The sequence below is a fragment of the Ranitomeya imitator genome, chromosome 1 (assembly GCF_032444005.1).
Source record: "Ranitomeya imitator isolate aRanImi1 chromosome 1, aRanImi1.pri, whole genome shotgun sequence".
In the NCBI taxonomy this organism is placed as follows: domain Eukaryota; kingdom Metazoa; phylum Chordata; class Amphibia; order Anura; family Dendrobatidae; genus Ranitomeya; species Ranitomeya imitator.
In genome coordinates this window covers 1157009139-1157025022 of record NC_091282.1, presented here as the reverse complement: position 1 = coordinate 1157025022, position 15884 = coordinate 1157009139, and positions in this window count along the sequence as shown.

Genomic DNA, 15884 nt, shown 5'->3' with positions numbered 1-15884 from the left:
GGATCACTAGGAAGGTCCTGGAGAGCTACAGCAATAAAAGGTTTGCATGGCCGCATGGCATGCGCTAGTATAGATCTGTTATTGTGTGTGTGTGGATGTATGCCTGTTCTGATGAGAGCTCTGAATCATACCCATCCCTAGTGTTGATGAATGCTCGCGAATGTTGGAGCCATCCAGCACCAGGCACAATCTATAGCGTCTAACAGCAGCGTTAGCCAGTACAACACCATACGCAACCAGTGCGCTTACCTGTCCCTAGTTAGGGCGTTTAGTGGTGTTCGCCAGAGCGGCGCTGCGCACACCCAGTGCGCTAAATCTATTTTCAGTTTTGTTTTACTCCTGACACCACTGTAGCAGTGTCGAGCACAAGAGGTCTAGAGGGACTTTGACCCTGAGTCTTGGGGAGAAAAAATAAAATGATTCAGCTCACCCTTGTGATGGTATTCTCACAGCCCATGAGAAATTGAAATGTCTCTGTTTGACGCCAGGTACTTGTGCATGAAAATGAAGGTATCCAGCTCAGGAAATAAAATCAAAAGTCTTTATTTGGATAAATTTAAAAAGTAAGCTGCTTGACCAACCAGTGCGTACTGGAGGAAGGAATGTCTTGAATAACTGGACGCGTTTCGAACACGTATAGTCCTCAGTTTCACAATGTGCAGTCTTGCCAAAAGTTAAAATACACCCCAAACAGGTGGGGAACAGAGTGAAAATGATTGCTCCACAGAATGAAATTAACACTTGAATAGCATGACATGCAAAGTGCACAAAAACAAAAAACAAAACACCATGTTCAATTACAAATGTGCATAACATATACAAATAATGATAACTATAATCAATCAATAATGCAACATAATTTCCTTCTTCAAGTTCAAACCCATAGATACTCGAGTGTTTATTAGGTAAATCCAAAAAGCTTCCCTATCCCGCAATTTCTTTTCTCTATCTCCACCACGTATATTTCTATGCACTTGTTCTATTGCAAATACACTAAAGTGTGCAATTTGTCTGCTGTGCGATTTTATAAAATGATTGGATGCATAAGATACATGACGAGTTGTGGGCTGGGAAATATCATAAAGATGCTCCCTGATTCTGTCTTTTAATCTTCTGATTGTAGAACCCACATATAATAGTTCACATGCTGAACATTCTATTACGTATACTACGTGATCAGAGTTACCGAGTCTTGGGGCAGAGTTCTGTAAGTCCTTGCTTGCGCTCTCTGTGCGGTATCGCGGCCCTGTGAAACAGGGTTCGCTTCCTTCATACCAGGGGAAGCTAACTTGTGTGTGTCTTTTCTTAATACCGCCACATAGTCCGCCATTACCAAGCAGCAGGTGTCTTCTCTGCACGGTGGACCCTGGACTGCGAACGCTTCTTATATCACCTCTTATTTATATTTGGTGCATTCCGCCAGTCCTAACATTAAGTATATGTAGAAGTCTATGGCTGAGCAATATATTATACCAATCAATTTTTTAACACTTTTTTGAGGTTTATACAGCAACAAACTGCACCCAATAAGATGTAATACCCTATGAATGAACAATATAATACTGATACACTTTTGAAAAAGTTACGTGATTCTTAAATATCAATGAAATGTACTCCAGACCACAGAATAGTCTATAGGTGAGCAATATAATACCTATACATTTTGGAACAAGTATTTTGAGAATGGTATAGCAACTAAATGTAACCAAGAAAATTTAAAAGTGTATGTATGAGTAATATATATGTGGTTTGTAGAAAAAATTGCAGATCTGTACTGCCTCATAGTATAACATTGGTCCGTCCTAGTTAGATGGTCGTGTGAGCAAGCCTTAACTGTAAGTATGGACTTACAAAAGATCCAGAAAATATGTTTTCTCTAAGGCCTCATTCAGACATCTGATTCTCATACGAGAAAAATGGACCGATTAATTTGATCAGACTCTGATCTAAGTTTCATAAAAGCTTGATCAGGGTTTAGTTAGTGTCATCAGTTTCTCTCATACATAAAGGAAAAAAAATTCTCCACCTACCCCTATGTGACAGTCTGAGAAATTTGGACCGCCGTAAAATGGCAAATGCACAGGTGCAATACCTAATGAAACAGCCAGCCCTCAATCAGGGATTGGCCGTGTGGTACACCAGTGCACTAAGATATATACTCTGTATGTGGCGTGTTCACACAAGGAATGCAGTGCATCTGGCTCCAGCTTATTAATTACGCCCTATGGCGGGCTGCCCAGTGCTACAATGCATCCTGTGTGAACAGAGGCCACAGGCTACAGAACCATTTGGGCCCATCTGTACCCTGCAAAAAATACAACATGCAAAACAAAACATATAAATTTATGTAAGGTATTGGTTGATATTCTGGCCATAATATGTAAGCCGGCAACCCGCGTCAAAGGTCCTTACGTTTGCCAGTCCTACTAGGAAAAATTCAAGAAAACACACCAAAACAGGCAGAGATGCTTACCTGTCTGTGCAATTGTATTGAGGCCCATTCAAACAGGTTTTTGCCTGGTTTTTGCGTGTTTTCTTTAATTTTTCCTTTTTTGGTGTTTTTCAAATTTGGACTGCCCTCAGATGCCATCTGCCTGCTGTCTGATTTTTTTCACAGATTCATAGACTTGCATTGCAGATACTAATCTGACACTAGGATCAAAATTGGACATGTCTCTGCTATTTTGCACGGAAATGTGAATTGCACCATAGACCATCACGGGTATAAGTGTTAACCATGTAAAACACGGATTGCAGTCGTATGTGAATGAGAAACAGATTTCTGAATGAGGCCTAAATGTTACTAGTAATATTGGTTTATCATACGGACCACTGGGTCTTTTTCTAACATTTGTGTATTTTACTTTTTCAACATAATAACCTTCATGATTTATTTAATTCTAAGACAGTTGGACAAAAAAGCAAATAGCCCATATCCACAAGACAATTTTAAATTTGCTGTGCAAAGCAAGAGAGGATAAAGAAAGATAATTCTGAAAATCCCTTATGCGATTTACAAAGGTTTGTTATCTTTGGATCTCTCATTCTCAAGTCATGATGAAAGTTACTTTGAACAGTTATAATACAATTGTTATGCAGTTCAATGAACTAAATCTTACGTTGGCAAAAATATTTCATTATAAGCCTGCAGCAGTCCTCCACTTTGCACACACGCAGTCACATAAGGCATACACTTAAGATTTATTTTTCCTTTTTTGTAAAATAACAATGGAGGAAATAAAACAATTTTATTAAATTCAGCATGTGAAAATGAGCAGTGATATCTATAAAGAGAATAACCTCCCCCTGTTACAAAATGGGTAGAAATGCACAGAAATATTAGAGACAGCATGCATATTGCATATCTATAGTCGATTGTATTAAATGAGCTGCAAATCCAGAAAGGTTTCTTAATCAGTAGGAAATCTAATTAGGAAGGCATACGATCTCATATAGCATCTCAAACAAGGGGAAGGCAGGAAAGTTGTAATCTTCTTGTTTACAGTGACTAGTTGATAGTACACTGATAAAATGCCGGAGAGGGTGATGATGGCCATTAAGGCAGTGTCTGTGGGCACAAAGGCATTGGTCAGCTGTTGAAGTTTTAAGAGTAGCTATCATTTTAATTTTATTTTCATCAATTAATTAATGGTAGACATTAAAATAAATAACCAAACAATTTGCTTCTTTCTACACCTGGACAAATCTTTAATTCATAATATTCTCAATTCAATGGGTTGCTTTTATAGAATATGAATGTCCCCATCCGGTCTCGTGCAGACGACCGTATTATCAGTCCAAGTGCGATCCAACAAATGATCTGACCAATGTGTTCCTACGGAGCCATGAACATGTCGATTTTTCGTCATATAGAGTTTGTCTGAGGAAAAAACTGCAGCATGTCTGAGTTTGATCTGATATTCCAAATTGGTGATGAAGGTGCAATGACATCTGACAGCAATTTGATTTCCACAGGCTAATGCAATGGAAAAGAAGGAGAATTTTTTTTCTCTATCTTCTCTTCCGAGAGAATCGGAAAACACCATTATCACACTCTTATCACACTCTTATCAGAGTCTGATCAGATAGTGATTAGCATAATTGATCTGACTTTCTTGGATGGGAGAAAATACGCTCTAATCTGCACCTAGCATTACTGAGATAGGAGACGACAGCTGGTGCTCATGGCGCTTGATGATGATGGAGAAGAGGTGGAGTGAGGATTTCGAGGCAGACACATATGTTCTACTACACATGCTGTACCTGTCATTTCATTTTCATGTATCTATATGAGGAATAACAACACTTCTATTTTTCAGTTCTCTGAACTAATGGGCGGAAAGATATTAGGAAATCCTGTTCTTATTTCCCTATGTAGAAAAGAGAAAGAAGCTGTTGCAGCATTGTCGACATTATACATCAGAATAAGCAGTGTATCTGTGAATGCAGTTGTAGCATAATCGACTGATGTAACAAACTTGAACTTCACAAATAGCTCAGTCTGCACCTCACTCCCCATAGAGTAAAATAGTGGGTGCAACTTGACAACACTCTGAGCTGTCCATTTTACTTTGACTAAAGGTACCGTCACACTCAGCGACGCTGCAGCGATATAGACAACGAGCCGATCGCTGGAGCGTCGCTGTTTAGGTCGCTGTAGAGACGTCAAACACTAACAGCAGAACGATGCAGGAGCGATCCAGTGACGTAACGGCGACTCACTTATCGTTCTCGCTGGTTGTTAGCTCCATGTAAAAACATTGCTGGCATCGTTGCTTTTGCTGTCAAACATGACACATCACGCCGACCGGACAACCAAATAAAGTTCCGGACTTCTAGCTCCGACCACAACGAGATCGCTATCCAGGAACCTGGAACGTCATGGATCGCTGTCGTTCTCGTTGTAAAGTTGCTCAGTGTGAAGGTACCTTTAGATAGATTTGAGCTATTTCTCAACTTGGATGATTGGATAGTAAAGGCCCCTTCACATTAAGCGACGCTGCAGCGATAACGACAACGATCCGGATCGCTGCAGCGTCGCTGTTTGGTCGCTGGAGAGCTGTCGCACAGACCGCTCTCCAGCGACCAACGATGCCGGTAACCAGGGTAAACATCGGGTAACTAAGCGCAGGGCCGCGCTTAGTAACCCGATGTTTACCCTGGTTACCATGCTAAAAGTAAAAAAAAACAAACACTAGATACTTACCTACCGCTGTCTGTCCTCCAGCGCTGCGCTCTGCTTCTCTGCTCTCCTCCTGTACTGTCTGTGAGCCGGAAAGCAGAGCGGTGACGTCACTGCTCTTCTTTCCGGCTCACAGACAGTACAGGAGGAGTGCAGAGCACAGCGCTGGAGGACAGACAGCGGTAGGTAAGTATGTAGTGTTTTTTTTTTTTTACTTTTAGCATGGTAACCAGGGTAAACATCGGGTTACTAAGCGCGGCCCTGCGCTTAGTTACCCGATGTTTACCCTGGTTACCAGTGAAGACATCGCTGGATCGGTGTCACACACGCTGATCCAGCGATGCCAGCAGGAGTCCAGCGACGAAATAAAGTTCTGGACTTTATTCAGCGACCAACGATCTCCCAGCAGGGGCCTGATCGTTGGTCGCTGTCACACATAACGATTTCATTAACGATATCGTTGCTACGTCACAAATAGCAACGATATCGTTAACGATATCGTTATGTGTGAAGGGGCCTTTAGACACACACTTTTCAGATAAGATAAATTAAAAAGTTTATTTGTTTGTACAAGTGATTTATGCACTGAAATAGCAGTGACCTTATAATGTGAATGGTCCTGTCAAAAATCAAGCTATATATGCTTCTCAAATGCATTGTATTGCCCTAATTTAAATGTATTTGGGGTACAATATTTGGAAATGTATTTTAAAGTAATTTTCTCTCCATTTTCTGAGATTTTAAACCACCAATGAAGGCATCACCCACATTTTCTGATTTTAATTTAAAGTGGTAATCTCATCTCCAAGATCCTATCCCAATATGTAATGGGTGTAATAATCAGAATATTAGCAAATACCTCCAATTAGAAATGTAGTATAGATTTTCTGATCTATGGCTATGACCACACATACAGTGACAGTTAGTGACTTAGCGTCTAGTGGTCATAACTATGGATTCCTAAAAAGGTAACTCCAGCTTCAGAAATCCGATGTATGTAAAAGTATCAAATTTATTATGTAAATTAAAAATAAGACTACAGCATGATAGTCACAGCCCCAGCTTAGGTAAATGATTGGCAGACGCGTTATAGATAGTGTTGAGCGATACCTTCCGATATCGGAAAGTATCGGTATCGGATAGGATCGGCCGATATTCAAAAAATATCGGATATCGCCGATACCGATACCCGATCCAAATGCAAGTCAATGGGACCAAAATATCGGAATTAAAATAAACCCTTTCTTTCCTTGTAGGTTCATTCTACATGAAGGAAAACAACTAAGAATAATGCAGGATGTATTTGGGGAGGTGGCGGAGACATTAAAGTCATAGAGGTTTAGCCCAATCAAATAGAATAGCATGTTTTTTGTTTTTTTTTAAAGACGTTCGGAGTGACAAAGAAATTGACTATGTAAATTTTTTTTTTATTTTGTCAGATATTGATGTTTCACTATTCCACGCCCTTCCCCTTCTTTTTTTTTTTACTTTTCCCACACTTTCATCTTCATCATCATCAGCATCTTTGACATCAACTTCTTCTTCACCTTATTCATCTTCTTCATCCTTTACCTTTTTTTTTTTTAATACATTCTTCATATTCATTTTATTCAACTATTATTATTCTTCCTATTCTACATATTCATTTTATTCAACTGTTATTATTCTTCCTATTCTACTTCTTCATCATATTCTCATTTGTGACAGGCATTCCCGTAGTTGTTATCTATAAAAGTTGGAAGATTACACCTTCCGTTCTGCCAGTCACAAAAGTTACATTTGTCCGCGTTCAGTTTGGCCTGCAGCATCAGGCTTTATCCAGGGGCACCACGAGGAGGAACGGACTCACCCCCATACACTGCTTAGTCTTCTTCTGCATATAATTTAGATAATATCTTTTGCTCTGATATTAAGTGTTATGCTTAATGTTCTTCTGCTCTTTGTTCTGCAGCCTCTTGTTCTTCTGCTTCTCGGTCTTCCATGTCGTCGTCTCCAGGGTCGTCGTCTCCAGTGTCGTCGTCTCCGCCGTTGTCGTCTCCGCCGTCGTCGTCTCCGCCATCGTCGTCGTCGTCGTCATCGGGGTGGTCTTCTGGGTCATCGACGTTAGGGTCTTCAACTTGGAAATGTAGCAGAAGGTACAAGAAGGCTGAGAAAATGCCAAGAACCAGCTGATGGAACTGGAACTCGGATGGCTACCCGAAGGTTCAAGAGCCTATGGAACTACCGAGGACCAGCTGACGTTACTGGAACCCGGTTACTAAGCAGGAGGTACCCGTGCTAAAAAGCACTACCAAGGACCGCCTGATGTTGGCGGAACTCGGATACCCAGAAGGAGGCACCTAAGCCAAAGGCTCTGCCCGGAACCAGCTGACGGTACTGGAACCAGGATGGGGAGCAGAAGGTACAAGAGCAAAAGACACTGCCGAGAACCAGCTGACGGTACTGGAACCCGGATGGGTAGCCGAAGGTCCAACAGCCAATGGAACTACCGAGGACCAGCTGACGTTACTGGAACCCGGTTACTAAGCAGGAGGTACCCGTGCCTGAAAGCACTACCAAGGACCACCTGAAGTTGGTGGAACTTGGATACCCAGAAGGAGGCACCTAAGCCAAAGGCTCTGCCCGGAACCAGCTGACGGTACTGGAACCAGGATGGGGAGCAGAAGGTACAAGAGCAAAAGACACTGTCGAGAACCAGCTGACGGTGCTGGAACCAGGTGGTGGACCCGAAGGCCCACAGGAGAGGAGAGAACAGCTAGGCCGCGAGGCAGCCGCATTTACCGAACCCCAACAGTCCTACAGGGGGAGCTGGGCCTACTGGCACTACAGAACCAGCCTTGACTACCAAATCACGCAGCCCACATAGGAAGCTCCTAAACTGGAGGCACCCTGGAGTTGGCTAACCCGACCGCAACACGACGGGGGAAGCATAGGCGTCTCAGCGAGCTTGACACAACCCGGAAACAGCTGGCAGTGCTGAAACCAGATTTGGCACGAGGGAGTACCTGTGACAAAAACACTGCCGAGAACCAGCTGGCGGTGCTGGAACCCGGATGCGTTGCCCCAGTTTGCAAGAGCCAATGGCACGACCGAGGACCAGCTGACGGTGCTGGAACCCGGTTACTAAGCTGTAGGTGCCCGCACTTAAAAGCACTACCAAGGACCGCCTGGCATTGGCGGAACTCGGATACCCAGGAGGAGGCACCTAAGCCAAAAGCTCGGCCCGGAACCAGCTGACGGTGCTGGAACCAGGTGGTGGACCCGAAGGCCCACAGGAGAGGAGAGAACAGCTAGGCCGCGAGGCAGCCGCAGTTACCGAACCCCAACAGTCCTACAGGGGGAGCTTGGCCTACTGGCACTACAGAACCAGCCTTGACTACCAATTCATGCAGCCCACATAGGAAGCTCCTAAACTGGAGGCACCCTGGAGTTGGCTAACTCGACCGCAACACGACGGGGCAACGCATAGGTGTCTCAGTGAGTTTGACAGTACCCGGAAACAGCTGACGGTGCTGGAACCAGGCTGGGCACGAGGGAGTACCCGTGACAAAAACACTGCCGAGAACCAGCTGGCGGTGCTGGAACCCAGATGCGTTGCCCCAGTGTGCAAGAGCCAATGGCACGACCGAGGACCAGCTGACGGTGCTGGAACCCGGTTACTAAGCTGTAGGTGCCTGCGCTTAAAAGCACTACCAAGGACCGCCTGACGTTGGCGGAACTCGGATACCCAGGAGGAGGCACCTAAGCCAAAAGCTCGGCCCGGAACCAGCTGACGGTGCTGGAACCAGGTGGTGGACCCGAAGGCCCACAGGAGAGGAGAGAACAGCTAGGCCGCGAGGCAGCCGCAGTTACCGAACCCCAACAGTCCTACAGGGGGAGCTTGGCCTACTGGCACTACAGAACCAGCCTTGACTACCAATTCATGCAGCCCACATAGGAAGCTTCTAAACTGGAGGCACCCTGGAGTTGGCTAACTCGACCGCAACACGACGGGGCAACGCATAGGTGTCTCAGTGAGTTTGACAGTACCCGGAAACAGCTGACGGTGCTGGAACCAGGCTGGGCACGAGGGAGTACCCGTGACAAAAACACTGCCGAGAACCAGCTGGCGGTGCTGGAACCCAGATGCGTTGCCCCAGTGTGCAAGAGCCAATGGCACGACCGAGGACCAGCTGACGGTGCTGGAACCCGGTTACTAAGCTGTAGGTGCCTGTGCTTAAAAGCACTAAAAAGGACCGCCTGACGTTGGCGGAACTCGGATACACAGGAGGAGGCACCTAATCCAAAAGCTCGGCCCGGAACCAGCTGATGGTGCTGGAACCAGGTGGTGGACCCGAAGGCCCACAGGAGAGGAGAGAACAGCTAGGCCGCGAGGCAGCCGCAGTTACCGAACCCCAACAGTCCTACAGGGGGAGCTTGGCCTACTGGCACTACAGAACCAGCCTTGACTACCAATTCATGCAGCCCACATAGGAAGCTCCTAAACTGGAGGCACCCTGGAGTTGGCTAACTCGACCGCAACACGACGGGGCAACGCATAGGTGTCTCAGTGAGTTTGACAGTACCCGGAAACAGCTGACGGTGCTGGAACCAGGCTGGGCACGAGGGAGTACCCATGACAAAAACACTGCCGAGAACCAGCTGGCTGTGCTGGAACCCGGATGCGTTGCCCCAGTGTGCAAGAGCCAATGGCACGACCGAGGACCAGCTGACGGTGCTGGAACCCGGTTACTAAGCTGTAGGTGCCTGCGCTTAAAAGCACTACCAAGGACCGACTGACGTTGGCGGAACTCGGATACCCAGGAGGAGGCACCTAAGCCAAAGGCTCGGCCCGGAACCAGCTGACGGTGCTGGAACCAGGTGGTGGACCCGAAGGTCCACAGGAGTGGAGAGAACAGCTAGGCCGCGAGGCAGCCGCAGTTACCGAACCCCAACAGTCCTACAGGGGGAGCTGGGCCTACTGGCACTACAGAACCAGCCTTGACTACCAATTCATGCAGCCCACATAGGAAGCTCCTAAACTGGAGGCACCCTGGAGTTGGCTAACTCGACCGCAACACGACGGGGCAACGCATAGGTGTCTCAGTGAGTTTGACAGTACCCGGAAACAGCTGACGGTGCTGGAACCAGGCTGGGCACGAGGGAGTACCCGTGACAAAAACACTGCCGAGAACCAGCTGGCGGTGCTGGAACCCAGATGCGTTGCCCCAGTGTGCAAGAGCCAATGGCACGACCGAGGACCAGCTGACGGTGCTGGAACCCGGTTACTAAGCTGTAGGTGCCCGCGCTTAAAAGCACTACCAAGGACCGCCTAGCGTTGGCGGAACTCGGATACCCAGGAGGAGGCACCTAAGCCAAAAGCTCGGCCCGGAACCAGCTGACGGTGCTGGAACCAGGTGGTGGACCCGAAGGCCCACAGGAGAGGAGAGAACAGCTAGGCCGCGAGGCAGACGCAGTTACCGAACCCCAACAGTCCTACAGGGGGAGCTTGGCCTACTGGCACTACAGAACCAGCCTTGACTACGAATTCATGCAGCCCACATAGGAAGCTCCTAAACTGAAGGCACCCTGGAGTTGGCTAACTCGACCGCAACACGACGGGGCAACGCATAGGTGTCTCAGTGAGTTTGACAGTACCCGGAAACAGCTGACGGTGCTGGAACCAGGCTGGGCACGAGGGAGTACCCGTGACAAAAACACTGCCGAGAACCAGCTGGCGGTGCTGGAACCCAGATGCGTTGCCCCAGTGTGCAAGAGCCAATGGCACGACCGAGGACCAGCTGACGGTGCTGTAACCCGGTTACTAAGCTGTAGGTGCCTGCGCTTAAAAGCACTAAAAAGGACCGCCTGACGTTGGCGGAACTCGGATACCCAGGAGGAGGCACCTAAGCCAAAGGCTCGGCCCGGAACCAGCTGACGGTGCTGGAACCAGGTGGTGGACCCGAAGGTCCACAGGAGAGGAGAGAACAGCTAGGCCGCGAGGCAGCCGCAGTTACCGAACCCCAACAGTCCTACAGGGGGAGCTGGGCCTACTGGCACTACAGAACCAGCCTTGACTACCAATTCATGCAGCCCACATAGGAAGCTCCTAAACTGGAGGCACCCTGGAGTTGGCTAACTCGACCACAACACGACGGGGCAACGCATAGGTGTCTCAGTGAGTTTGACAGTACCCGGAAACAGCTGGCGGTGCTGAACCCCACTAACACATTGTCTGGTGTTCTCCTCTGTGCAGCTAGCATGTCTGGGCAAAAACTGGCGGTGTTTGAGCCCAGGGTCAGCAGGAGGAGGAGAGTAGCAGAGTGTAGGCCGAAGCCTGCACTGGTGGCAGCTTTTGGTCAGTTGTGCCAGCGTGGCTTGTGCTGGACACGATGCCGGCTACACAGCAGGGGAACAGCTGGCGGTGCTGAACCCCACTAACACATTGGCTGATGTTCTTCTCTGTGCAGCTAGCATGTCGGGGCAAAAACTGGCGGTGTTAGAGCCCAGGGTCAGCAGGAGGAGGAGAGGAGCAAAGTGTAGGCCGAGGCCTGCACTGGTGGCAGCTTTTGGTCTGTTGTGCCAGCGTGGCTTGTGCTGGACACGATGCCGGCTACACAGCAGGGGAACAGCTGGCGGTGCTGAACCCCACTAACACAATGGCGGGTGTTTTTCTCTGTTCAGCTAGCACTTCCGGGCAAAAACTAGCGGTGTTAGAGCCCAGGGTCAGCAGGAGGAGGAGAGGAGCAGAGTGTAGGCCGAAGCCTGCACTGGTGGCAGCTTTTGGTCTGTTCTGCCAGCGTGGCTTGTGCTGGACACGATGCCGGCTACACAGCAGGGGAACAGCTGGCGGTGCTGAACCCCACTTACACATTGGCTGGTGTTTTTCTCTGTGCAGCTAGCACTTTCAGGCTACCACTGGCGGTGTTATAGCCCAGGGTCAGCAGGAGGAGGAGAGGAGCCGAGTGTAGGCCGAAGCCTAGTTGAACCAATTTCAAAAGTTACCTTTAACCCCCCCTCAGGTGTTGCAAGGTACAAGAGCCACACCTTGTGCAGCATTAATGCTGCACAAGTCAAAGGTTGCTCTATTAATTTTGCTCCTTGCACACTCTGAATAAAACACGTACACTATTTAGCCCATTATACTGTCAAACAGTAGTGGAGGCGTGACTTGTCTTTTTAAGGAGACGCAGCACACGTGTCAAAATTTACACCTATGTGCTGGGCGCTGATTCCTGAGCGTTGTTATTTGCTGTACAGGAAACTGCGCTATTTTGATCCCTTGGCCATGCGCTGTGAGCGCTGCCTGTCTTCTGACCTCATTTCATGTTGGCCGGTGCGGTTAGCAATGGCCATGGATCCCAGGCCCGCAGTGGGTTTTCAACAAATCACACTGCGTGGCTGGTATTCGTGGCCTTGTGCAGTAAATATGTCTGCCGCTCACACATGTCCTTACACCTGCTTCAGACTGGGCGGCCTCAGCTGATCCCTTATCGCCTACCACGGCCATAAGGCCGCCTAGTCTGAAGAAGGCGGAAGGAGATGAGTTAAGACAGGCGAACATATGCACTGCACATGCCCATCAATCACACCCTCGCTGTCCAAAAAAATAAGACAACGATGGGCGTTGTTTCGAGCAGGGCAGACACACAGGCGCAGCCAGCTAACCAAGGATGTCAAAAGACGGGAAGCGCTACCAAGGGTGGTGCTGCGTATCATTAGAAAGGAAAGTCACACCTCAGGGACAGTGGAATGGTCTCAATGAGACACATTTAGTACGTGTTTAATTAAACGTGGGCAAGGAGAAAAAATCAGCCACCTTGTACAAATGCAGCAGTACTGCTGTACTAGGTGGCTGCTATACATAGAAAGACCTGGGGGGTGGGGCCAGGTTCCCATTAATTTTAGTTCAGGTGCCTGCATGGCGTTTGCAGGACACGTTGCCAGCTACACAGCAGGGGAACAGCTGGCGTTGCTGAACCCCACTAACACATTGGCGGGTGGTTTTCTCTGTGCAGCTAGCACTTCCAGGCTACAACTGGCGGTGTTATAGCCCAGGGTCAGCAGGAGGAGGAGAGGAGCAGAGTGTAGGCCGAAGCCTGCACTGGTGGCAGCTTTTGGTCTGTAGTGCCAGCGTGGCTTGTGCTGGACACGATGCCGGCTACACAGCAGGGGAACAGCTGGCGGTGCTGAACCCCACTGACACAATGGTGGGTGTTTTTCTCTGTGCAGCCAGCACTTCCGGGCCCCAACTGGCGTAGTTAGAGCCCAGGGTCTGCAGGAGTAGCAGAGTGTAGGCGGAAGCCTACTTGAACCAATTTCAAAGGTAACCTTTAACCCACCCTCAGGTGTTACAATGTTGAAGAGCCACACCTTGTGCAGCAGTAAAGCTCCACAAGTTAAAGGTTGCTCTTTAAGTTTTGCTCATTGCATACGCAGAATGAAAGACGTACACAATTTAGCCCATTGAACAGTAGTTCAGTTCTGTATTGGAGGCGTGACTTGTCTTTTTAAGGAGACGCAGCACAGGTGCACATAAATAACGCCTTGGTGCTGGGCGCAGCCTCCTGAGCGTTGTTATTTGCTGTACAGGAGTCTGCGCTATTGTGATCCCTTGGCCATGCGCTGTGAGCGCTGCCTGTCTTCTCACCTCATTTCATGTTGGCCGGTGCGGTTAGCAATGGCCATGAATACCAGACCCGCAGTGTGTTTTCAACAAATCACACTGCGTGGCTGGGATTCTTGGCCTTGTGCAGTAAATATGTTTGCCGCTCACACATGTCCTTACACCTGCTTTAGACTGGGCGGCCTCAGCTGATCCCTTATCGCCTACCACGGCCATGAGGCCGCACAGTCTGAAGAAGGCGGAAGGAGATGAGTTAAGACAGGCGAACATATGCACTGCACATGCCCATCAATCACACCCTCGCAGCCAAAATATATGAGACAACGAGGGGGGTTGTGTCGGGCAGGGCGGACGCCCAGGCACAGGCAGCCAACCAATGATGTCAGAAGACGGGCAGCGCTCCCAAGGGGGGTGGTGCGTGTCATTAGAAAGGAAAGTCACACTTCAGGGACAGTGGAATGGTCTCAATGAGACACATTTTGTACGTGTTGAGTTCCACGTTGGCAAGGAGAAAAAGTCAGCCACCTTGTACAAATGCAGCATTACTGCTGTACAAGGTAGCTGTTATACACAGAAACACCTTGAGGTGGGTGTCAGGGTCCCTTTAATTTCAGTTCATGTGCCTGCGTGGCGTTTGCAGGTCACGTTGCCGGCTACACAGCAGGGGAACAGCTGGCGTTGCTGAACCCCACTAACACATTGGCTGGTGTTTTTCTCTGTGCAGCTAGCACTTCCGGGCCAAAACTAGCGGTGTTTGAGCCCAGGGGCAGCAGCAGGAGGAGAGGAGCAGAGTGTAGGCCGAAGCCTGCACTGGTGGCAGCTTTTGTTCTGTTGGGCCAGCATGGCTTGTGCTGGACACGTTGCCGACTACACAGCAGGGGAACAGCTGGCGGTGCTGAACCCCACTGACACATCAGCTAGTGTTTTTTCTGTGTAGACAACACTTCCAGGTGGCAACTGACAGTGTTGAAACCCAGGGAATCAAAGAGGAGCAGAGTGTAGGCCGAAGCCTGCAGTGGAGCAAGTTGAAAGGGAACCTTTAACCCCCCCCCAGGCATTTGTTGCTGAAAGAGCCATCTTGTACAGCAGTAATACTGCACATGGAAAATGGTGGCTCCGAAAATTATGCTCCTTGCAAACGCTGAAGTACACACTCATATAATGTGTCCCCTCACACCGTCAAACCATCCCGGAAGTGGGACTTTCCTTTGTAATGTGACACAGCACAGCCGTCATTCCAACCCCCTTGGTGCCGTGCGCCACCTCCTCAACGTTGTTTGGTTTTGTCACGGAGCCCGCGCTGTAATGTTATCCCTTGGCCATGCACAGTTAGCGGTGCCCGTCTTCTGACATCATTTAGGTGTCAGGCTGGCAGTGCCTGTGCGTCCAAGCTGCCCGAGATCCAACCTCGCAGTGTCATCTAATGTAATCCCACTGCGGGCCAAGGATCCATGGGCATGCGCAGTGCATATCATCGCCTCTCACTCACCTCCTTCCTGCTTCTTCAGACTGTGCGGCGTCACGGCCGTGGCATGCTATTAGGGATCAGCTGACGCCGCCTAGTCTGAAGAAGCGTGAAGAAGGGGAGTGAGAGGCTAGTATATGCACTGCGCATGGCCATGGATACCAGGCCCACTGTGGGATCACATTAGACGACACTGCGAGGTGGGATTTCGGGCAGCGTGGACGCACAGGCGCAGCCAGGATGACAACAAATGATGTCAGAGGACGGGCAGCGCAAACTGTGCATGGCCAAGGGATAACATAACAGCGCAGGGTCCATGACGGAATCAAACAACGCTAAGAAGGCAGCGCACGGTGCCAAGGGGGTAGCAATGACGGCTGTGCTGCGTCACATTACAAAGGAAAGTCCCACCTCCGGGACGGTTGGACGGTGTGAGGGGACACATTACATGAGTGTGTAGTTCAGCGTTTGCAAGGAGCATAATTTCAAGAGCGACATTTTCCTTGTGCAGTATTAGTGCTGCACAAGGTGGCTCTTTCAGTAACAAACGCCTAGGGGGGGGGGGAAGGTCCCCTTACATTTTAGTTGTGCCAGCGTGGCGGTCGCATGACACGTTGCCGGATACACAGCTG